The sequence below is a fragment of the Trachemys scripta genome, chromosome 2 (assembly GCF_013100865.1).
Source record: "Trachemys scripta elegans isolate TJP31775 chromosome 2, CAS_Tse_1.0, whole genome shotgun sequence".
NCBI lineage: Eukaryota > Metazoa > Chordata > Testudines > Emydidae > Trachemys > Trachemys scripta.
The window spans coordinates 71,136,651-71,161,153 of NC_048299.1; the positions used below are offsets into that span (position 1 = coordinate 71,136,651).

A 24,503-nucleotide genomic window follows, 5' to 3' on the forward strand; every position below is an offset into this window, starting at 1 on the left:
TCTTACTATTCTTATACAGAGGGCGTTAAAATGATTCCAGTCATTTATGTGCTGTACAGTACAATACAGTGTGTGACAGTTTAGTTAACATAGTTGTTAAAAATTGTGGCTTAATTGCTGCTCCAGTCTTTATTATGACTCAAGTGAAACCTTTCAAAATGGTACAGCAAACTCATCAGGTAACACATATCGTGGAAGTTTTATTAATAGATGCAAACTGGTAGACTGCCTTGCTTATGGCCATGGGGGTGGATAAATTTGATCCCTGAAGTCTGTTCATCTTGGTTTTTGTGCTGGGTGATACCTTCTGGTTCTCTTTCCTTCCCCTGAAGAGGACCTTTGAGGACTGAAAATAACTTGTTTTATTTGCTTACATTCGGGTCTGAAGAACTGAAAACATCTGGTCTTCAGTACTACTCATAGTCACCTCTAAATGTTTCCTTCTCCACAAACATAAGTCAGACTGGTATAAACATGTCTCTCTAATAAAGGATCTAAGCATTATTCAGTGGTTGATATCTTTCTCTCTCTCTCTAATGCTAGTAAATACTGTAGTGGCCGCAGCTCATGTGAACAGGCGTGTTTGGAACAATGTTTTGGCTGCCTGACTCTCAACATGAGACAATGTGTCATCCAAAATGATCATTCTGGAAGAGATGCTGGATCTCTTAACAGATACAACACTGGCCCCTCACCATGGACACACTGTTTTACTTCAGCTTAAAGTCCTACCTGGAGTTGTTTTTTTCAAAGAGAAACTTGCTTCCAAAAGCACAACTTGGCAGTTAGATGAAGTTTGGCTCGTCAGATTTTCAGTCTCAAGATTTGATCTTGTAATATAGTTTAAATACGTTCCTCCTGTACAGAGGGTGATTTGCATTTCTTCTAGTCTGAAGTGATTGGTAAGGGAGAATGACAACGCGTGATTAGAGTTAACTGGGTTTGGAAACATCCAAAATCTTTCAGTTTCTAAGGCCAACCCTTAAACTTTCCAAATGTTCTTTTGCAAAGCATGCTTCATATTCTCATAATGAGCTGGACACAAGCACTTATGCCAAGGAGTGAGTGTGTTCCACTAATTAGTCATGCACGCACGCATGCACACACACAAAAGTACTCGGAACATTACATGGTTCATAGCTAAAAATTCCTTCTTCTGTCTTTAGTTTGGTGATTTATGACACTTTCCCCAAATATAAAACATCTGGGAAGAGGAGCTAGGTAAAATCCCTTTGAAAAAGAATGCACAACAGGATGGAAGAGGAGGGAACACTGAAAATTGCCAAGTCTCTGGATTAGTTTGACTGAAGTTAAAAAAACAAAACAAAAAAAGCCCCTATTTTATCTCTAATAACCAATATGACAGTAGCCATCAGGATGGATAAAATCAGTATTTTATTTTTCCCAGAGGATGAGGTCTCACTTGGATGAGTTCTGTGGAAAAGCATCCCGTGGACTTACACTCACTGATTCATTAAATCATTATTTCCACACACTCCATTGTTTGTATCACATGTTCTATTTTAGTCGGTGTAGTGAGACTTTCTGTTATGAGACTTGCTGATATGGAACATATTGACATAATTATATTATGACAGAAAATATGGACTAGTCCCATCTTGCTACCATAACCTTGCAAGTGGAATGAAAGGCTCTTACACCTGTCAGAAAGGCTTATTTAACTCATATGTTAGAAACGCAGCAAAACCAGGTTGGTGAAATGAACTGCAAATTCAAAGCAGCATATTGAATTTTGTGATTTATTTGTTCACAACACAGGTCAATTAATGTATTTCACAGTGATGTAATATTTAATTTTAAAAAAGGAATAGATAAAGCATGGCTGAGCAGCTACCCTGTTCATCTGAGCAAAACAGCAAGTGTCTCTCCAGCAGGTACAGTGTGCAACACGAATAACTTCAGACAGTGAATATCAGGCATAGTTGATGTGATGTTTAAGACTGTACTGTTTCTACCTTGAACTGAAGGATCCTTGAACGTCTTTATTACAAAGCAAAAAGTAGTTTACCTTGCCTGAACAAATAAATAAGGACAAAAACCAGTATCTGTATTCTGGAAAAGAGAAATAAATAGTCATTTATTAGCATAATAGTGGCTCCCATCCATTGTCATGTATAGTTAGACTGTGAGCTGGTCAGGGCAAGAACTATTTTTTTGCAGGTCAAGCTTTTGTTACAACACTTATTAATTGCAGACATTGGCTAAGCATTGTTGTTCAGTCTGCCAGCTGGCTCCTTCCTTTTCCGCTCCCTGACCTTTAATTATTTAAGCAACAACGATAATACTTTTCATTAACATAGTGCTGTCTGTCTAAGAATGTTACAGACTAAATTAATTTGTTAAACAAAATTCTAGTGAGGTAAGTCAATTCAGTTTTATTATTCCCATTTTACAGATGAGGACATTGAGGCAGACAGAAGTTCACTTGTAGTCAAAGGCAAGAATAGAACCCAGGCCCTCTGGATCTCAGTCCTGTGCTTCAATCACAAAATGATCAGTTTTTCTGAAGTCCAGGCAGCTGGGGTAGAAATATCGTAGTTAAGGTTTATATTATTTTAATGTCTATATTGGGGTGATATTATTATTATTTGATTGTAGCACCTGGGAGACCTGGATAATGAAAGTAATAGAGTTGTGAAATGCCAGTGGACCTAAAAGGAAAAAAGAACAACTGCACAGGCTACCTGTAATAGGAGTGAAAATATTTACAAGTCACTGATCATGTTAAAGACGTGGCTGTGCCTAAAAATTTCACCTGGCACCTACTAAGTTACATTGGCAACACCAGTAAAAAACTCAAGATGAGTAAGTGCTAAAAACTGCATCAGGAAAAAGAAAACACTCAAGAATAATAAATACCCCTCAGCAAGGATCCCAAAGACATGCTGAAAAAATAGCATGTACCAGGAGGGACCTGAAGACTTTACTGATGCAGCACAATGTGCCAGTTTTTATATATTTTGGCTTGATTTTGTTATTGCTTTGGTGCCTTCCCAAAAACTGGGATTGGCACATACCACTTCAATGATTCTTCAGATTTACTGATCAACTAATCTTTTTTTTTGCATGGATTTCTGTCCTTGACCCTGGTGTAGTAGCCAGGCTTTTTCAACTGTATTGGCGTGTCATTTTCTGATATTGTCACTACAAAACTGCTGTTTCTGTTGGGAGACATCTGTAGGCCCAATCCTTTGCTTGACATAAGCAGTGAGCCATGAGAATTTCCTGAGGAGTGGCTGTCAGGTACAGTCTGAGAAATGTATGCTTTCTTTTGGTGCTGTTGGCATTTCTCAGTGCTAATTCTGGGGCACATTCCTGTAAAGAGGCTGGAGGTTAAGGGTGCTCATCTTCTCACAGGAAACAACCCACAGATGCCGCCCTCCCGTATCACCTTGATACACATGTTTAAAAGCTGACTATGACTAAAATATTTATAGCTTTGCTTGTAACAAACCATTGGCTTTTAAAAAGCCTTAACGGAAATGAGCTGGGAGTCTTTGTATCTATTACCCAAAACTTCTGTTAGTCTTAAAGGTGCCACAGGACCCTCTGCTACTTTTTACAGATTCAGACTACCCCTCTGATACTTTGTATCTATTGTCTTTTAGGCCCCATTTCAGCAACGTAGTTAACAAATACATAGCTTGAAGTTAGGCACATGCTTAAGCAACTTGTTGAATCGGGGCCTTAACACTTGGTGTGGTGTTACTAATGCCGGGAAGCAAAAACTTGCCTTATATCGTACACAGTAACTGTTGCTAGGAGAGGTGGGACTTAAGGTTGTAAGCTGGAAGGTTCAGTTGAGAAGCAGGTAATTTGAAAACCTTGAAGACTTTTCTTCTCATAGGAAGAAGAGGCTCACATGTTGTCCTATCCCTCTGTCTCACCACTCCTCCCTCTTCCTTACCTTCATCCTGTTACAGTATTAGACTCCTCTGTTCTGAAGTCTACAGTAACCTCTATTCTAATGGCAGAACTGCAAAGCTAATGCAGATTTCCCTGCCACAGTTGGCTATTATTGATCTGCTGCTAGGAATCAGGTTTTAGAGATATAAAGTTACTATAATTCTCTTCCTCTCATTTTACCCTTCCCTGGGGCATCTGTCTCAAAGACCAGCAGCATTCTTTGCCTGGTCTGAAGAGATTTGGGAACCTCTTAAGTACCATGTAAAATGCAGGTCACCATATCTTTGAAGGAAGAGAGTGTAGCTGCCCTTGAGAGGGTACAGCCTAAAGCAGTAACAATGAAAACAGGCTTAAATGATTTAAGTTATGAGGAAAGGTTAAGGAAGTTGGTTTGATTCTCCGTGGAAATGAGGAGTCTTTGCATTGACCTATTTGAGGTTTGTCTGAAAAAAGACGAGAAAACTAGAAGGGTGATCATTGATATTATTAAAGATGAGTGAAATACCTATTGAATGAAACCATATGTGATACACAGAGAAAAGGTTGCATTTTCTGGCTTATTTCCTGGGCTTAGATATAAGCAGAAAAATTCGGTTTAAGAAAAACGCAAAGGGGGGAGAGCTTTAAATACCAAGGATTCATCTGTTCTATGTGGGTGAAATTCCGTGGGTTGGGTTGCAAGTAAAGGATGTGTACCCTGATGTCCTTGGACATACTTTCCCCTCGCTGTCCCACTATTGTGCAATGTGCGGTCTGTGTTTTTAGTGTACTATTCTAGATCCAAGAATCACTTGGGTTTTGGTGATAGTGTGTATGTATTATGAAGACTATGGTTTTGACTTCATAGTTAAGATTGAGTTGAGTTTTCCATATATCTATGTGTGTGTACGCATGCATGCTTTATGTAATATGATCCAATTTGTCCCAACAAAGAATTTTACACTGTAGTTTTATATATACAAAGGTAGGTAGGTGTGTGTGTGTGTGTGTGTGTGTGTGTGTGAAAATACATTTTACAATGCATATATACAATAATGTTTGAAAAAGCTTGCACTCTACCATAGAACACTGTCCATCATTATGAGAAAAAGGGACGTGACTTCATGGGCTATGATTTTTTATACATAGCAGCACATTAATTTTAAAATGCGTTAGAAAATAATATACATGCTTTAAAGGTTTTTTTTTGTTTCTTCACATTTTATTATTGAATCAAAACTTTCAAACTGGATAATTACTCTTAACTGTAAGGGCTTCCTGTTGTTTGTGCTATGTTTTTCATGACCAAAGCATAGCAAAAAGTCAAGAAGTAGCTGTTTTCCTGATACTCTTATGCCTTAATTGCAAATAGTAGTAATAGTAATGGTAGTGGTTCCCCTGTCCTTCACAATGAGGACAGAGCGGTGAGGGTAGGAAAACACTTGAGGAAATGAGAAAAATAAAAAACAGAATTATTGGCTGAAAATACTTTTCCTGGCATTACTATGTGTATTCTTGTTTCAGATGTCCCTGGCTCACAGTGAAAATGATCTGATCTCTCTTGGGAAGTCTCTTGGGTTTAGATTGGGAAATGTTTGGCATTGAATGAGTAGGGAATGGGATAAGACAGAGATATATTTGTTTGTGTTATGTTTCCTACTGTAGGCTGCATGTTGACATGAAGTCCTATGGCAGCGAACAAATTGAGACTTAAGCCTCTAGTAACACTTCTTCATGGTTGCCTGAGAGGTAATTCATTTATCTCCAGACAAAGGTGGTAGAATTTGGGATTTTAATACTACTCTGAAATTTTCCAGGGTTGAAAATCTGTACTCTGTGTGTTTCCATGTGTGTGAGAGAGATAACATAATACTTGTGAAAGATGCAGCTTCAGTACCCTTGGGGACTAAAGTCTTTGGTTTATGCAAAGAACAGGTACAACACAGGCAGTGAGAGCACAAGTTTTCTCACACTGCCCCACTAGTGTGCTTCAACCCTGAACTGGACCACTGGTTGACAGAGTAGTTCAATTTTCCTGCCCATTCTGTTGTTGGCCTCTCTGCTGAGCAGATTAGAAGATCATATAAGGACAGAATAGGAGGGAAGAGCTCATTGTCAGAAGGGAAATAAACAAGGCCAAAAGGGAAAATGGAGAAACTGAAGCACAGCCTCTCATCAAGCATCTGAGGTGCCAGTATTTCTGAAACAGGAAAGAAAATCTGTTAGAACAGAAGGAGAAATGGCCAGCAACTGCAGAATATTTCTATGCAAGTGTTAACGGGGTGTATTCCCTCTCACGACCATCCCCTTGGCCGAGGGCACGTGCCTGCACACCATCAAGACCATGTTTGAATTGACATTGGCAATATGTCTAGGTACTGCTCTAAGACTATCACTTCTATGATCTCCGCACTTGTGTGGACCTCAGGGCGTAGTCATCAGATGGCCCAGTCTTTAAGGCATTGGGCCCCAGCCCTTGGGGCAAGCCCCTGAAGCAAAAGGCTCTGAGTGGAACCTGCACCGGTAGGTTTCTGGGGATCCTCCCAGGCAGTTGAGTATGGCAGCCTTCACTGTCCGATAATCTCTCACCGCTTCGTCATCTAGAGCCCAGTAAGCCGCCTGAGCTTCCCTGGACAGGAATGGGGCCAGACGAGTGGCCCAGTTGTCTTTATCCCAAGCAGCGGTTGTGGCTACCCGCTCAAAGGTGACTAAGCAGGCCTCCGGATCATCATACGACCCCAGCTTGGCCAGTGGTATCCCTGAGTTCAACTGGTTTGAGGCGGCTGAGCTAGTTAGTCGCTGCAACAAAGCCTCCTGGAATTGCTGCTCCTGCTGCTGCCAGTGCTGCTGGAGCTGAAACACCTCCAGGAGTATAGCCTGCTGCTGTTAAGTAGACTGCAGCACCTCATGTTGCGCTACAACTAATGCCCCCCTGAGTTTCAGTAGTGCTGTGCTGCTGCTGGGCCAGCAGCCTTACCAACTCCCCCATTGTCCCCTTGTTTCAGGGGTCGGCCCCACTCCTCACTCTTAGTGCCAGTGTAACAAGGTGCACTCACCTCTGGTGAGCACCCCCTTGGCCAAGTGTGTGCGCCTGCGCATTCTCTCAGATTGTCCCTGCGCTGGGATAGAGCAGAGCCCCAGGGCTTCCTCCCTGGAGACAATGTCTTCGCCCTCTTGGGGCTTCCTGGCTACAGCTCTCCAGCTGGGCCACTATAGCTCAGTTACCCCTTTGGGATGCCTCAGTGTCCAGTGGCCCACCCACTACTCCAGGTCCCAGTCCAGGGATTCTGTAGTGTCTCAACAATCAGGTCAGGGCTCCTTCTCGCTCTCCCTGGCTTCTGGCAGTGCTGCCCTGTCTGGGGTTCTGCAGCTGCATCAGCCAGCCACACACCATCCACACTCCGACAGCTCCAGCAAGGAATTGAACTCCCTCTGGCCCTGCAGCTCTTCTTATATTAGGCTGCTGGGCCCTATTTGACTGTCCCCCACACAGCCACTCTAGGCAGCTTGGAGGACCTCTCCACTGCCCTTTTTTGGGGGCGGGCTGTGGCAGGACAACAAGGTCTCCAGCAGAGGGCCTCAGAGGGTCTGGTATACCCCGACACAGTAAGAAATACACCTCTACCCCGATATAACGCGACCCGATATAACACAAATTCGAATATAATGCGGTAAAGCAGTGCTCCGGGGGGGTGGTGCTGCGCACTCCGTCGGATCAAAGCAAGTTTGATATAATGCGGTTTCACCTATAACGCGGTAAGATTTTTTGGCTCCCGAGGACAGCGTTATATCGGGGTAGAGGTGTAATACAGCTGTAATTTTAAGTAAAATGTTCAATTTTCTTTATACCATTCCTGATGGTATCATAGCCATGAGTTGTTTGTTGTAAGGAGGTGTACATCATCACTTTGCTCCATTATGGTGCCAGTCTCTTAGATTGTGTCTGCCTCAAGAGATATGGCAGAAGTCTTTGTTTCTTGTCTCCCCAGTCAGAACCATTTTGCTTGGCTGTGAATATAGAAAGCTCTAGGGAGCCGTTGTCTATTAAGGATAGTTCTGTTTTAGCATTGTCTAGTATTTTTGAGTTGTGTAAGGGCATCTTGCACTGTATACTGTGGCTCTAATTGTTATACCTTTGCCTCTAGCTCTTGAAACTTTGTACTGGTTCAACAGTTTTCCAGTGACCTTGTTCTGTACATTTTTGGTTTGCAGTTCATAGATTCTGAGTTAAAAAGGGAGCGCTGTGACCATCTAGTCTGACCTCCTGCATAGAACCAGCTATAGAATTTCTCCCAGTATTTCCTGACTAAAACCCAATAACTTGTGGTTCAAATGGAGCCTATCTGATACCGATTCCAAAACTTGACAACTGAGCAACTTGAAAGTGGAAAACAAAATTGGAAAACCCCAGCCATTTGTCTTTTTATATAAAGTGCTTAAGTGAGCACAAGTCCCACTGACTTCCAACAGGTCTAGTAGTATACCTGACTTAGTAAAGTGTTTTTGAAAATCCCACACTAAGAGACTTCTCTTACAGTCCATCTGTGGTGTGGCTGCCGCTACCACAGAATTATTATTTGTATTTCAGTAATTCCTAGAGATCCCAACCAAAGTCAACCCCCCCCTTGTGCTGCACTCTCTACATACATATAATAAAAACAGCCCTTTCTCAAAAATCTGACAATCTAAATGACACATTTCTGTGGTATTCTGCAGACACGCACAACAAATATTAGGTGGGATCACTTTATTCCAGTCCTTAAGAGGAGGTAGTGATGAAAAGCTTTGGTGTTACATGCAATATCTGGGATGCTCTCCAGAAAGCCCAGATGTTTAGCCTTCCGTGGCTTCATTTTAAGCAATTAAACATAGAGTTTATTTTTTAGTTATGAGCTGACTTTCCTAATTTTCATTTCATACACTAAAATGTTGACTTTTCCAAGAGAAACTAGATTCCATCGGTTAGCACATAAAACAAGTGCAATAAGCTATGATACATGTCAATGCATAGAATGACGTGTGATCATTTGAATAGAGGAGGGTTTATTTTTCTTACAAATTGTCTGTTTCCTTATCCGTGACAAGGTCTCCCTGATGTAATGCAATTCTTTGGAAGCTAGCAGTCCTCTACTACTTAGTAAGAAAGTGCCTCATAAGAAGGTGAAATGGGTGTAGAGGAATGCAGCTGATCCTCTTGCCCTGAGTAATGGAAACAGGATATTTGTCCCATAGTGCACAGAAACTTTTCTTTAGAAGACTCCATTCAATCCAGTTCTTGCTTTTCTAAAGTTTTGAAGCAGTTGGCACCTTATCCTCTTCCTCCTGCCTGTCTATCTGTTTCCAGACCATGATAGAGGCGAGGGTAGTGTTTGCAGGTTAATGGATCAGCAATAAAACAAACCGCTTCTGTTGTATTTATCATATAATATTCATACCCTAAAGATAGCATGACCATGGAGGCCAAATACTCTTCTGGCTAATTCTTGCAGTTGACATAAATCAGATATTCAGTCTTAGGGTTACCATATTTCAGCAAGCAAAAAAGAGGATGGGAGGAGCCCCGCCCCCATCCTGACCTAGCCCCGCCCCTGCCCCTCCCACTCCCCCCCCTCAGAACCCCCAACCCTCCCCCCGCTCCTTGTCCCCTGACTGCCTCCTCCTGGGACCCCTGCTCCTAACTACCCCCCAGGACTCCACCCCCTACCTAAGCCTCCCTGCCTCTTGTCCCCTGACTGCCCCCTCCTGAGACCCTCCCCCCATCCTAACTGGCCCCCTAGGACACTACCCCCTACCTGTACCCTGACAGACCCCTGGAACTCCCACGCCCCATCCAACCACCCCCCACCCCCGACAGCCCCCCCCCCCAGACCTCCCGACCCATCTAAATCCCTCTGCTCCCTGTCCCCTGACTGCTCTGATCCGTCTCCGCACTTCTGACCCCTGACAGCCCTGCCCCCCGAACCCCCCACCCCCCCCCCCTTCCTGTCCCCTCCCCCCCCCCCCCCCAGCCCCCCCCCCCCAACTGCCTCCCAGGACCCTACCCCCTACCTGTACCCTGACTGCCCAAAACCTTATCCACCGCCCCAAAAGCCCCCCCTGAACTCCCGACCCCCCATCTCTTGACTGCCCCATCCAAAACCTCCCTGCCCCTTCTCCGACCCCCTGGCCCCCTTGTTGTTGGCCTTCGCCTAATGTCTCTGTGAACTTGCTCAGGAACGATCTGAGCCGTTTGTCCCGGCACGCTGGGCAGCAGGGGAGGAGGAGCGGGGGAGGAGCTCCAGACTGCCGGAGGCAATCTGCGAATGCAGGGAGGGAGGGAGTGATCTCTGTTGCAGGGGAAGCGAAGGAGGGGCTCTCTCTGGCTGCCGGAGCCCCATGTAAGTGGCACCATCCGGCCGGCTGTCCGGACATTTACAAATTCCCCCCAGATGATATTTTTAGCTCAAAAAGCTGGACATGTCCGGGGGAATCCGGACGAATGGTAACCCTATTCAGTCTTAAAAAATTTACACAGCTTCACACTGAAACCCCTTATCTGGTGTCTAAGTAAGAGTCACCCTACAATCCCTTTGATGTTTAATGTTCCTGTAAGCACATAGCCCACCGTAACTAGCATTGTTAAGCCAGTGGCCAACATGAAACCCAGATACAGGGGTATGGAAGATGATCTGTTTGGCTTCACTGTTGAGTTTTTTGGCAGAAACTGTTGTGTTGCTTTAGGATGTTGGCAGATTATTTTTTTTACAGTTCAACATGTTCTGTACATGCAGGTGCTTCTGGGTGTTGAAAAATCTCTCTTTTACAATGTGTGCATTGTGTCTGCTTATATGGCCTATGATCTCTGGGACCTGGCAAAATTCCAGCCTGGGGAATAGTATTCTGACTTCATAAATTCCCTGTACTCTTTTAGTTGCAGATAATATTCTTCACTTTATGTCCTAAGCTGTTGTACAGTGCTGCTCGGTACTGGTATAAACAAATACCTTCATTCTACCCTGCAAGGCATTTCCTTACAATTGTGGGCGAAATAATTTTCTTATATATCTTTATTAAGATTTCTAAGATCCTTCTGGATGGAAGGCACCGTATAAATAGTATGGTGTCATATGTTCAGTACACACATCTAAGACACTGGTGTACTTATTTTTTATATTATTTTAGCATGGAAATGTGTACCCTGGTCCTCCGCGATTAGGCTCAGGAGGTAAAGTTACTATCCAGTGTATTTTATTTGGCCTTTCATTGGCAATTCTGGCTGATAAGTTTGCTCCTTTATTAAACAACTGTCACTGAGCAAAAGGTCTAAAGTGCTAGAACAAAGGAGGGCTGAGAAAAGGAATCCGTAAGCACGCTGTTGCAAGATATGTGGAGTAGTAAGATCATTCGGTGCAACCTGTTGCCATGATACGACATGTCACTTTGGCTATATTGATCCGCCCTGTGTGTGGACCATCTGGCTACACCTCCAACTATAGAGGACATGCTCAGTATCATCCCATATCCCCTTATGTGAAGGCTAGCTGTGGAAGTGACTTCTGCTGTGTCTTAGGAGGCCAAAAGCCCTACATGTTGGTCCATGTGCAGAAGAAACATTGTTTCTAATGAGTTAGGTCCCAACCCCCAACTCCCTCAGGATCAAACACGTGGTCATATATTTATAGTGTTAAAATAACATGAACTAACAACTTAAACCAAGCAAAGAGAAGAACATTTCACGTTAGCCAGAAACGTTATTAATTTACTTTAATTTACTTTACTTTACTACTGATTGTGTCCTTTTATTTGAGGAACCTCAGGACAACGGGAGATTTAAAAAAAATTGAGACTGGATAAGCACCCAGAATTTCAAGGCACTTCATCTGCACCTTATCTGAATTGTCATACTCCTCTTGGACCTGAAAAAGTGGACTGGACATTTTGAGAATAAGTTTCTTGTGGGATTTCTTCTGCTACTTGCAGTCTGGAACAACAATAACCCTTTCTGGGGTATCTCAGAATTTCCAGCTATAACTATGTATAAATATGTGGACTTGTTTAAAAAAAAAAGGGGGGATGTGGCTGGAAGGGGAAATTTACAATGTGGTAACTGGGTAAGCATCTAGTTTAAAATCAAGTGCCGCATTAATTTTGGGTTAGAGACCTTATAAACCAAGTCCAATCATATTTTAGCACAAATATAATTCAGCTCTGTGTAAGGGGGTTTACAACCAAAACCTGGAGGGAGCATGAATGTTGCTGTGCTGTAATATGGGCTTTTTGACACAGCATTCAAAATGTTTACTATAGCAGAGGCTGGTGTGCCAGAATTGGCAGAGTGGTCTGAAGAAAATATATTTCAGTTTTGGAGAAAGTGTTATCCTGGGATTTTACATTCCTGCCCTTTCTGAAGTCCTCCTTATTCTTCTGAATGGCAAGTGGTTTGCATAAGGAACTTAAATTGCCGTACTCTTCATATTACTGACTGTACTACAAGTCCATGGCCCAGTCTCTCAAAACTGGTGTACCGTGTTTTTAAAATGGATGCCTCTCTTTAATTAAAATCATTTCAGGATTCAAGCATCTTCCCTCCAAAGTAACCTAGATAATGGTATGCTCGTCATTATTTTAAAATTTCCTGAAAGCTGCTCAATAAGCTTTTTTTTTTCTTTTAAAAACATCTTGAAAATGAAAATTAATTCATCAAGGGAAGATGCTTTATTAGAACTATTTCTTCCTGATCACTTGTATTCTTACTTGTTTAATGTTATCAAAGCTTGACGACCCAACAATATGGGAAAGAGAAAAAAACGTTTAATTGCAGAGTAGACCAGGAGCAGCAGATGATGTTGGTACCGAACAGCTTTCTTCTTTGCACAATGGAATTGGATCCAATCTCATTGTATTGCTGGATGACCTGACCACTACAGGATTTTGATTTTGTTTGTTTTTCAATATTACAATATTCCCTGCCATACAGTGAATCCCAAACTTCCACTGACATCCTGTTTTTACCATTTTTGACTAACTCATATGCACAAAACTGATATATTAGTGCAGAATGTGGCTGAAAATTTTTCCTAAATTGCTTCTGTATACTGGTTTTATAAGCAGCATCACACAGCTCTGAAGTAAGTGATGGAGAAATCTCAGGAGGTTTAATTCAGATCATACCTAAACATTATCCAAGCTAAATTAATCTCTTGAGTCTGCTAAACCAAATATGAAACCTCATAAGAACAAAACTTTCACGTGACAGTGGCAGTGTTTCCTGCTGGCTGGAAATATCATGAAAATAGTCTTTCTTGTGGTATTACAGAACTTCAACTTCTGGTCATGTCTGGAATCAAGAAGTGAAGAGATGAATGAAAATGAAAAAGACTTGTTCAAAAAATTAATCAAACTTTTAACAATCTTTAAAGTCCGAGATTCATTTCAAGTTTTGGGTGAAGGTTTTTGTCCATTCTTATTTTACCCTTTTTAAAATATAAAATACCTTTTAGGTTAAATACCCATCATAAAACGTTGGTTTGTATTACATTCTTAAAGCTGTGACAACCATTTCTGGCTAAAAAGAATTCATCTTCCTATTTGATTTTGACAGCTGATCAATGCAACCTAGCAGGAAGAGGAATCAGAGAAGTTAAAGATGGAAAAGACTGTTTAGCTCACCTGGTCCATACCTGCCAATACAGAGTTTATACTATAGTATTTTCTTGAGTGCTTTATTCAATCTAGTTTTAAGTTACTCAAGCAATGGGATTTTCACCATTCACTTTGGAAGATTCACTGTTAGCAGAATATCAGAAAATATTTCTGAAATTTGTCTTTTGTTCAGTTTTATCTAATCATATCTACGCTCCTGTGATGTCTCTAAATGGTTCCTATACTTTGCCGTTGTATACATTGTTCACATACCTGTATATGGTTACCATTAGTCTATACGTATTTAAACCAAAATCCTATGAAGACTTAAGCATGTGCTTAACTTTACCCACTCTGAGTTGTCCCATTGAAGTTTCATAGGATTAGGGCCTTAGTTATTTTACTCTTGCCTCATAAATAAATATTATATAGGTGTGTCCTGGAGCGTGGCTTCTCTCCTGCTTTCTTCCCCTCAGAAACTGCAAGGACTCAGTGGTTGTGCCTTCACCATAGCCCTTTATTTTAAATTCCTTCTAGCATTTCTACAACAATCCCCATGCAACAGTCTATTTACAGCACCAACTGCATTTTTTGGCCCTCTCCCCAGGACCTAAGGGGAACAGAGGCCTGCTTCTCTTGATGTCTCTGTGCAACTGGGGTCACCCAGCCCTAGACCCCTTTCTTACGCTGCCGTTGGAACTTCCTTCTTGCCTTCTTATCAGCTCTGGGCTGATGGGCTAATTGGCTTCTTATCCCATCCAGCCGGCCAGCCTGATTGTCTAATTACCTCTGTCAGCTTTCTACAGGGGGAACTAATTAACATCTGAGTGATCAGAGTGAAGGCTCACCTCTGCACTCTGTCACAGGGCCCTCATCACTTTTGTTGCTTTTTGTCAGAATTCTCTCCTGTCTGTCAGTCTTCTGCAGATGCCAGTTACCCTGCGTAGACTTTGAGGAGTAGCCTAGTGCCATGTAACTTCCTTGATCCATATATACTGTGATTGGTTTTTGTTCCTACCGTATTTGACTAAAAGCTCATTTCAGCTATAATGTCCACTATCACTCCTGCTCTCTTTTTTAGGATTATTTATTTTCTAATGTCTGTTCCCATGAAATATCTATTTTTGGATGATTATTTTTCAAATTTATTCTTATGAAACTTTTTGGATGAATCTTATTTTCTTACTTTTCTATATACCTAAATTCTATGGGTCTATTTGTATTATTACTTTACACTTGCTGGATTTTCAAAACCTTCCAGTTTAGCAACATTTTAAAATATGAGGTAAGACATTGAGAAGCTCTATGCCTATTTTGTGCATGCAGTAATCACAACTGTGTGCATTAATTAGGTAAAGCAAATGTTCAGTTGTAAAACTAACTAGCCATCTGCATTCATATATACCCAACTTAATTCACAGTAATTGAATGCACAAATTAGGCACTCAATTGTAGGAATATTTTTGCACACACATTTGTAAAAATCTGGCTTCTCGTTGCTTACGGTTTTATTTTTCTCTAGTTCTGTTATAAAAGAGTTGAAGAGAATTAAAGATTTAAAAAAGGGCTGAACCATAATCAAAGTGATAGGTATGTTCCATATTTCCATATCAAGCTAAAGCAAACAAAAATTTCAGCTGCACGTTGCGTACTATCAATGTAGATGTATCTCTTGGGAGCTATCTTTAATGAAAAGACTATGTTTACTCTTCATTTTCTTTGCTGCATTTAAGATTCTCCCTTTGCAATTATTTTCTTCTGACTATATATCAGTTTCTTTAATTAAAATGTGATGATTCACCACTTTGTAGTAACCAGGAACTTTTTTAAAAGGCAGAAATTTTTAATAATTTAAAGTACCGGTATTTTACAGTTGCTGTCTTTGTGGTATCCATGGTATTTTTATGGCTCTAGTCTTGTGTGAACAGTGCAAAAACTCTGCTTTAAGTAATTTTGTGTTCAAGGGCAAATCACCCTCTTTGCTTGCTAACTCTAATTTTCCAAGGGTTATAAGACTTTAATTTGATTCTTTATCCAGTGTGCATAAAACAATCACTGAAATTTGCATAGTAAATTATTGTATAATCACTTTTTATGTAGCCTACCTGCTTGTTGAAATGAACATTACCTTTTAAGTGACACTCTAGCTAAATGCAAGGCAAAAGCAAATTTAACAACTAAACAGATGGATTCAGCCCTCATGGAACAGAAATGGTTGCATGTAAATGGGGAAGGGGAAATGGCTTACTGTGGCAGTTATCTATTTGCCTGTCTATGCATAGAAGATTTTGCGTGTGTATATATATATATATATACACATATAAAGTGTGTGTGTGTGTGTATATATATATATATATGTTTGTGGGTGTGCATGTAGCACACCAAGGCATATAAACATAAACACTAAAGCTGTGCAAATCATTGTTTGGTTTACTGGTTGAACTGAAAAACCCTCACAAATAAAACATTTGGATTGACCTGAAACTAAATAAAATATTTTTGCTTTTCTTGAAGAAACAAAAAACTGCCAGGAAAATCATTCCAGGTCTAGTCCAGGCATTTTTAACAGTTTTTTTTTTTTTTTTTTTAATTACAAGCTACAAAAATGTGAGATGCCTTTCACAAAACCACCATAGGAGGACGTAGTGGTACAGTCCCTTTTCTATAGTCCCGTGGTTAGAATACTGCCTTATCTGGGATATGGGAGCCCCAGGTTCACAAGTCACCACCCTGCCTGATTTGGAGCAGGGATTTTAATGTAGGTCTCCTACGTTGCAGGTGAGCGCCCCAACCATTGGACTACAGAGTAATTTGGGTTGAGTCTCTCTCGGTCTCTCTTGCTGAAGCTGTTCCGCTGTATATAAATAATTAACTAGTCATTGGACCAGAGAGAGAGTGTGAGAATGAGAGGACTCACATTGGAGGTGGGGGACACCTGGGTTCCAATCTCTGCTTCAGTGGCTAGTGGAGCCATTTCACCAGGAAAGATTGAAAGAGACCCACCAAGATTACCTAACAGTCCGGTATTTGGGGCACTCACCTGCAATGTGGGAGACCTACATTAAAATCCCTGCTCCAAATCAGGCAGAGTGGAGACTTGTGAACCTGGGGCTCCTACATCTCAGGTGAGTGCTCTAACCATGGGGCTTTGGGTAGAAGGAGGAAGACACTGGCACCAACTCCACTTTCACCTCCTCCTGGTTTTGTGAATGGCATCTAAGTCACCTTGTGAATCTAGCCCACCACACAGATTTTTGGGGGATGAAACTATTTGGGGGATTCATGTCAAATTCACAAATACTTTTGGTTGACCCAAAACTGCATTTTTGTTGAATAAACTATATGAGGTTTTTTACAGCTCTAATATATACATGTGTCATGGTGATATCCATGTGATAAGTTACAGATCCATGTGTAAGATACATTTTAGTACATGGCTTCACAGTGTTTTGTGCAACTTTGACTCCTACCCTTCCCCATGCTTGTGTCCCCATTCATCATGCCACATACCCTTCTGCCAGGAGAGCTTTTCACTTTCCAAACCTTCAAGCAACTTCAAAAAGTAATTTAAGGAAAAAAATCAACCTGTCAGAGATCTATCCTTCTTTCCCCCAAATACAGAAATTTCGTCTCAAAATTACACCTATTGAAGGCCCAAGAAGAGCAATGTATTCAGTTTTATGTCAATCCTAGGTTTAAGGTATGATATTTAACAATTCTAGAGGGCCTGAAAGAGAATTTTGGCGCTTTATACCATTGAAAATCCAAGATTTTACGCTTTCTAATGGGAGCTAGCACTTGGAAAGACCCAAGATAGCAGACCGGAAAAGCATGGCAGTTTTATATCTAGTTATATATATATATAGGGGGGGGGTTCATACTTGCACATAATATAATTTGTTTACCTTTTCATAGAATCATAAAAGATTAGGTTGGAAGAAACCTCAGGAGGTCATCTAGTCCAACCCCCTGCTCAAAGCAGGACCAATCTCCAACTAAATCATCCCAGCCAGGGCTTTGTCAAGCCTGACCTTAAAAACCTCTAAGGAAGGAGATTCCACCACCTCCCTAGGTAATCCATTCCAGTGCTTCACCACCCTTCTAGTGAAATAGTGTTTCCTAATATCTAACCTAAACCTCCCCCACTGCAATTTGAGACCATTGCTCCTTGTTCTGTCATCTGCCACCACTGAGAACAGCCTAACTCATTCTCTTTGGAACCCCCCCTTCAGGTAGCTGAAGGCTGCTATCAAATCCCCCCTCACTCTTCTCTTCTGCAGACTAACAAGCTCAGTTCCCTCAGCCTCGCCTCATAAGTCATGTAACTTAACCCCCGATCATTTTTGTTGCCCTCCGCTGGACTCTCTCCAATTTGTCCACCTCCTTTCTATAGTGGGGGGCCCAAAATTTGACACACTACTCCAGATGTGGCCTCACCAATGCCGAATAGAGGGGAATAATCACTTCCCTCGATCTGCTGGCAATGTCCCTACTTATATAGCCCAAAATGCCGTTAGCCTTCTTGGCAACAAGGGCACACTGCTGACTCATATCCAGCTTCTCATCCACTGTAATCCCCAGGTCCTTTTCTGCAGAACTGCTGCTTAGCCAGTCGGTCCCCAGCCTGTAGCGGTGCATGGGATTCTTCCGTCCTAAGTGCAGGACTCTGCACTTGTCCTTCATAGAATCATAGAATATCAGGGTAGGAAGGGATCTCAGGAGGTCATCTAGTCCAACCCCCTGCTCAAAGCAGGATCAATCCCCAACTAAATCATCCCAGCCAGGGCTTTGTCAAGCCTGACCTTAAAAACCTCTAAGGAAGGAGATTCCACCACCTCCCTAGGTAATCCATTCCAGTGCTTCACCACCCTTCTAGTGACAATTTTTTCCTAATATCCACCCTAAACCTCCCCACTGCAACTTGAGACCATTACTTGTTGAACCTCATCAGATTTCTTATGGCCCAGTCCTCCAATTTGTGGAGGTCACTTTGGACCCTATCCCTACCCTCCAGTGTATCTACCTCTCCCCACAGCTTACTGTCATCTGCGAACTTGCTGAGGGTGCAATCTATCCCATCATCCAGATCATTAATACAGATGTTGAACAAAACTGGCCCCAGGACCAACCCCAGGGGCACTCCGCATTATACCAGCTGCCAACTAGACATTGAGCCGTTGAGCACTACCTGTTGAGCCTGACAATCTAGCCAGCTTTCTATCCACCTTATAGTCCATTCATCCAATCCGTACTTTTGTAACTTCCTGATTACACCCGTGCATGCTCGAGCATATTTTTATACTCCTCCCTAAGCATCTGACCAAGTTTCCACTTCTTCTAAGTTTCCTTTTTGTGTTTAAGCTCACCGAAGATTTCACTGTTAAGCCAAGCTGGTCGCCTGCCATATTTGCTATTCTTTCTTTAAAAACAAAAAAGCCTAGGAAATTACACATTGAAACAACTATGTTAAAATAATGTTATTAAGGTTGCAAAACTATGCACTTAAAAGTTAGGAAATCTAGAATTACTATTGCCCTTTTATTTTACCTTTATTCTGCCCTCTTGTGCATATTCATTACGATACAGTTTTTAAGTAAATAATATTTTTATAGATCCCCTGCCTCGTTCAGTGCAAAGGATGTATAGACCAGGGGGCAGAATGACAATTATGTAGTCAACAATAAAACTGTTATTGCCAAACTTTGCAACCTAAATCACTTTTTTTTTTCCCATTCAGGGGTTTTGTGGGAGTTTTGGCATTGACTTCAGTGAGGCCAGGATTTCAGCCAGGAATGTAAAGGGTGGAAAGACAGGAAATTAAAGAGTTAAGTTTTTCATAGTAACTTTAGTACAGATTTTTTGCACATCTTCTATTTTTATGGAGTACATGGAACAACAAATATTAGTATTCAGGCACACATTTTTAATTTACATTACACAGGTGCAATGTGGATGAATTAGCATTATTTTGAGAACCTTCACTTGATCATTTCCTTAGTTTTTAAGCTTTCAATTTGTGACTTTAATGTTACATTGACGTACGGTTTTGTATTTTTGTTTTGTTTGGTTACCCCCCTTTTGATTTTATTGATGATTTTTGAAAAAAAGATAAAAGATAAAGTCCAGACCTATTAGGCTTGAAGAGCTTATAACTTTCCTGGAAAACAGGTTCCTTTCTGCAGAAACATAGAGTTAGATTGTTGCTAGCCCTTGTGCAACTATGTAAGGGGGAGGGAGTAATGAGTCCCCTCCCTTTTGCCTGACCTACACAAGGGCTGTCCTGAATTGTAGCCTGTTCTGTTCCTGAGAGCATCTCACTGAAAAAGGTAGTGGGCGGGGCCAGTGCTACATCCCCATGTATGCAGCAGCCAGCAGACATGAGCATTCAAATTGAGAAGAGTAAACTGCACGTTTTAAAGGTCTGTGGTGCATTATTCTTCCACTCCCTGAGCATTTGGGGAGCTCTGGGAGAGGTAGAAATTCTATCTCCCTGAAGTAGAAATCTTCCTGATGCTCCCTCTGCAGCAGCGCAGCTCTGTATCTGTTTCTTTGCAAAAAACAACACTTGTCCTGTGGCCTGTTTGTGTAGTGTGTCCATTCAACTCCCCCGCCCACCCGCCAACAGCAGGATTTTGGCTAAATACTATAGTTTAGCCCAGGGATTTCAAACAGAATCTGAGTCTGCAGTGCAACCTGCCCATGAAGAAATGCTTCCATGCTGAAAAAATACTACATAGACCTTTGCTATGATACACGTTTGGGAACTGACCTAATAGAGTGCTGACCATTCTCTACACCCATTGGGCCCTTAGAACTACAATTAGTAACATAGCTCCCAGCATTAGCAAAAATACTACTGTAACACACCAAACGGAGATTTTTAAATACAAGAAGATCTACTCTCATAGCAGTGTAGGTGCAAAAATCCCAAGAGACTTGATGGGAACTGTATTTGTGCACCAATGGGAGAATACTTTTATTTGATTCCCACTTGTGAGTTAATTGTGGGTAGACTCTTGTAATGTTTAGAGTTTTGTCTAGCTACCTGATTTGTGGGGGCAATCCATAGTTTGACATAGAATAGACATAAAATATACCTGCAGTGTTTTAAAAGCACAATGTATTTGTAGGCACAAAATGTAGTCCATTTCCTAAAACCAGAACCTAAATATTAATGGAGCAGTATTTGAAGAGGTTGTTATTTAGAAATGGTTTTGGAAAAAGCAATTGAAAATCCCCAGGCATCCCATCTGTGTTTAAAGCAACAATAATAACAAAACTTTAAATTAGCATAGGAGATTTAAGGCATTTCAGGAAAACATTGATTAAATCTGCCAATGAAATGAATGTGTTTGGCGAGTGACCTAATTAGTGTATATTTGGTTCTTTTTCACTGCACTGCTTACCACTAATTGCTGTTCTGCTGGTCTTCTTCTGACAAGTAAGAAAAACAAGGATGAGGGATTTGTTGAGGAAACAGTGACATTCAGTTTTAATTCATTTGAACCTGCTGCCAAGCTTAATTATGGAATTGAGAAACTGAGACCAGGAGGCCCCCAGCTGTTTAGGTTATCGGAGACATAGATGGTTAGTGTCTGCCTGTGTGTTCAGGTAGCGCTTACTGAAGCAATCCATAAATTTATGCTTGCTGATGCTTAGCTGTTTCGTCCCCCAATAGGTATAGGCTCACCGCTTGTATCCCTTAAACTTCATTATTTAGCTTTGATGGCATCAAGCCAAAGAAAATTACAGTCCTTTTATTTCTCAGAGGAAAGGATTGGCAATGATTATGGATAGTCTCGTCTTGTTGTTTGTGATTGCATTTACGTGCTAGTAGTACGTGTCATTCTATAAAACCAGGCACCCACCCATTTAGTTCTAGTGCTGGATGGCCAAAATCATCCTGGTGTAACTACACTGAAGTCAAAGGACTTACAGGGATGAATTTGGTCCTTAGCCTTTAAGGGAACTTTTCAGTAGGTGGTTTGTTTATTTTTTAATTTAGAGTATGTTAAAAACAAAAAGGAATGAGATTTAAAAAAAACAGTGAAAATAGATTTGTTGTGTTTGTTGCGTTATTATTATTGTTTCATTTTTATATGACAGTAGTAGCTAGGAGTCCTAATTAATCATCAGAGCCCCATTTTACTAGGTGCTGAATAACAGGAAATAAATAGAGAGCTGACTGTCCAAGTTTATGGCTAGGAGCAAAAAGGTAGGGAATGGAATGTGGGGGTAAAAGAGGAAGGGTGTTTCTATAAGATATATACAGTCACTTTACTTTGTGAGTGCATGACACCTGAAAATGAAACTGCGATTACATTTATAAACAAAAGTGAAATAGACCAGCAGAGTCACTGAGGCCTGAGAGATGTAGTTAGGCCAACCTAAGCCCCAGTGTAGACACCAGTAGGGTCAGTATCCATCGATATAGCTACTGCCTCTTGAGGGAGTGGATTTACTACAGTGATGGAAAAACCCCTTCTGTCGCTATAGCAAATGTCTACACTGCGGCATAGCTGCAGCACCATAGCTGTGCTGCTGTAGTGCTTGTAATCTAGCCATACGCTACATTTTAACTGCCAACGTAAATGGTGAGAGGGATATTAACATGTCTGCTGTTATGCTGCATAGCATTGCGAAGTCTTAGAAGGATGCTTGAATGCTGAAGCAGCCTGGAACATGGCTTGTAGGTGATTGCTCTTTGGATTGCTTTTCAGCTTTGCAGTGATTTTGCCCTGATGTTCTGTGTGGGGTGGAGGGATGTTGAGAGGTGAAGATAAGAGGAGTACTTGGAATGTGAATTAACTGGAGGGAAGGAACAATAACAACTTCACAATTATACTAACATCATTAATGAAAGTACAGTATATATAATGAACAACTGGCTCTGGTCAAAGGCATACAGTTTTTGCCTTATTGACTTTAATGGGAGGATATGATTCTATAACCACACTCAGGTATTTTGTGGTCATTAGAATAAGCGTATAGAAGCTATTCATACAATTAAACCTTGTGGACTGACTTAAATCTTTATTTATTGATTGACTACATTACATATACCTGTTATCTATAGTGTGTTCTCTCAAAACATCCCAAACCTAGAGATGCTAGTGTAAATTTACTGGTAGAACTAAATCGGATGCACACTCTCTTTTTTCTGTATAACATTGTGTAGACAGTCTTATTAAAAATCACTTACCTAACACACATGAATCCTGCAGTATAAACCTACTATAAATCTCCAATTTTGCCATTCCCAGTTTTTACAGTGTCAACATCTAAAAGATAGGTTTAGCATTTCTCTCCTGCACAAAGACATGAACATGTCGAGATAGAGCGCAAGATGCAGTCTTCTATCAATAACAAGTACTCCACCTCCTAAGAATAGGTTGGTTCCCATACTCCTTCCAGGCCATCCTAATACCCAATCTGTCTAAGCTTTCATGGTGGTATCTGGCTTCCTGGTGGGCTTCAGTGTCTGTTGGCAGCTTGAGTCAAGTCAGGGGACTTGTATTGTGAGACTGTGAAGTTACGTCTGCTCTTGTCTCCTCCCAGGAACCATTCTCCATTTCCTCTCCTTGACTCTGAGTTTGTGCACTTGTATCACCCCGCAAACAAAGGCTTTGTAGAAATCCAAGGAAGAACCCTGTGTCTTCATGTAGCAGGCTTTCTTAGTGAGTTAGAAATACAAACTTCACAGCTACTCTGCAGAGCATTTTTGAGAGCACTGTGAAACGCACTGCTGGGTGTAACAAGTTCATTGCAGCATAACACGCTGAGTGAGAGGGAAGAGGAGGAACCAGAGGGGAGAAAATTAAATAGTTAATTAAAAACAAAAACCAAAGCGATAATTGAATTCTGTTGCACTTTTTCATGGCAATGTTGTGGAGCATACTGTCACAATGCACCGTTGTTCCAAAGGCTTCCCTAGAGGTATACTGATGTTCTAAATCAATTTTTAAAAAGTACAAAGATTAGGAGAAAACAGAACAGAGAGATTCAGGAATGGAGGACGTTATTAAAGCAATGCCTCAAAATCCTTCTTTAGTTTCTTAGTACTTTTTTTTTTGTAGTAACTCTCTTGGCTGTTTTTCTTTCTTTTTTTAAAGCTTAAAACTTGGCAAATAAGATATTAGCGTGAGAGAAACTTTGGGTAACAGATTCTTTTTACATTGGACTAGCCATTGCCTAGAGTGAGGCATGTACATCAAAAGAGTCTTCAGGCTTTGGGTGGTGAGGTGTTCACATACTCTTTTGGCAGAGTGGGGTGGAGAACATTAATAGGGGAAAGGCGGGGGTGGTCACACATTATCAGGGGAAAGGCTGACAAAAGAAATAAAAAAACCTGATACAGCAGGAAATCCACATATTTGTGGCTGCCTACTGTATTGTACTTATTGATCTAGTAAATGGAGATGATGGCAGAGGAGCCGTTATGCTATAAATATGCTAGTGCTAATAGTATTAAAGTTTACCGGCAATTTGGTTTCAGCCCTGCAGTCTGCAGGGAGGTGAGCTGTGGTTGTAAACTCTCTCCAAGAAGCATATACCTGTGTTGTAACGTCTTAGAAAGATGTGGGCTGGAATATTTTCAGAGGACTCTAAGGGAGTTAAGAGCCCTGGGGCAGATTTTTAAAAGTATTGGGAGCTTTTGTAAATCTCCCTAGGCACCTATATGCACCTATAGGCACTTCAATATCTGAATGTAAAAGTCTGTAATTCAATAGGAGCCGGATGCTTAACGCTCTTATGTTCCTTTGAAAATCCCAGCCCTGGTCACCAAAGAAGAAAGGATTGCCAGGGGCTGTGTGGGGGGCAGAGGGGAGTGAGGGAAGGGTAATAATAGGAAGTGTATTGTACAAACCAGCTGACTAATTTGATAAACCAAGCTATTGAAAATAACTGGGCTGTAAAGCAGCCATTTTAAAAGTGAAAGATTATCTCCCCATGTCTAGCCTCGCTGAACTGGGCGC

At 41.3% G+C, this 24,503-nt stretch overlaps 1 protein-coding gene across 2 annotated transcripts in view; it reads left to right on the forward strand.

The window, feature by feature from the left end:
• RBMS3 (RNA binding motif single stranded interacting protein 3) overlaps positions 1–24,503 on the forward strand; it is a 545,220-nt gene that overhangs the window by 204,662 nt on the left and 316,055 nt on the right. The window lies entirely within an intron of this gene.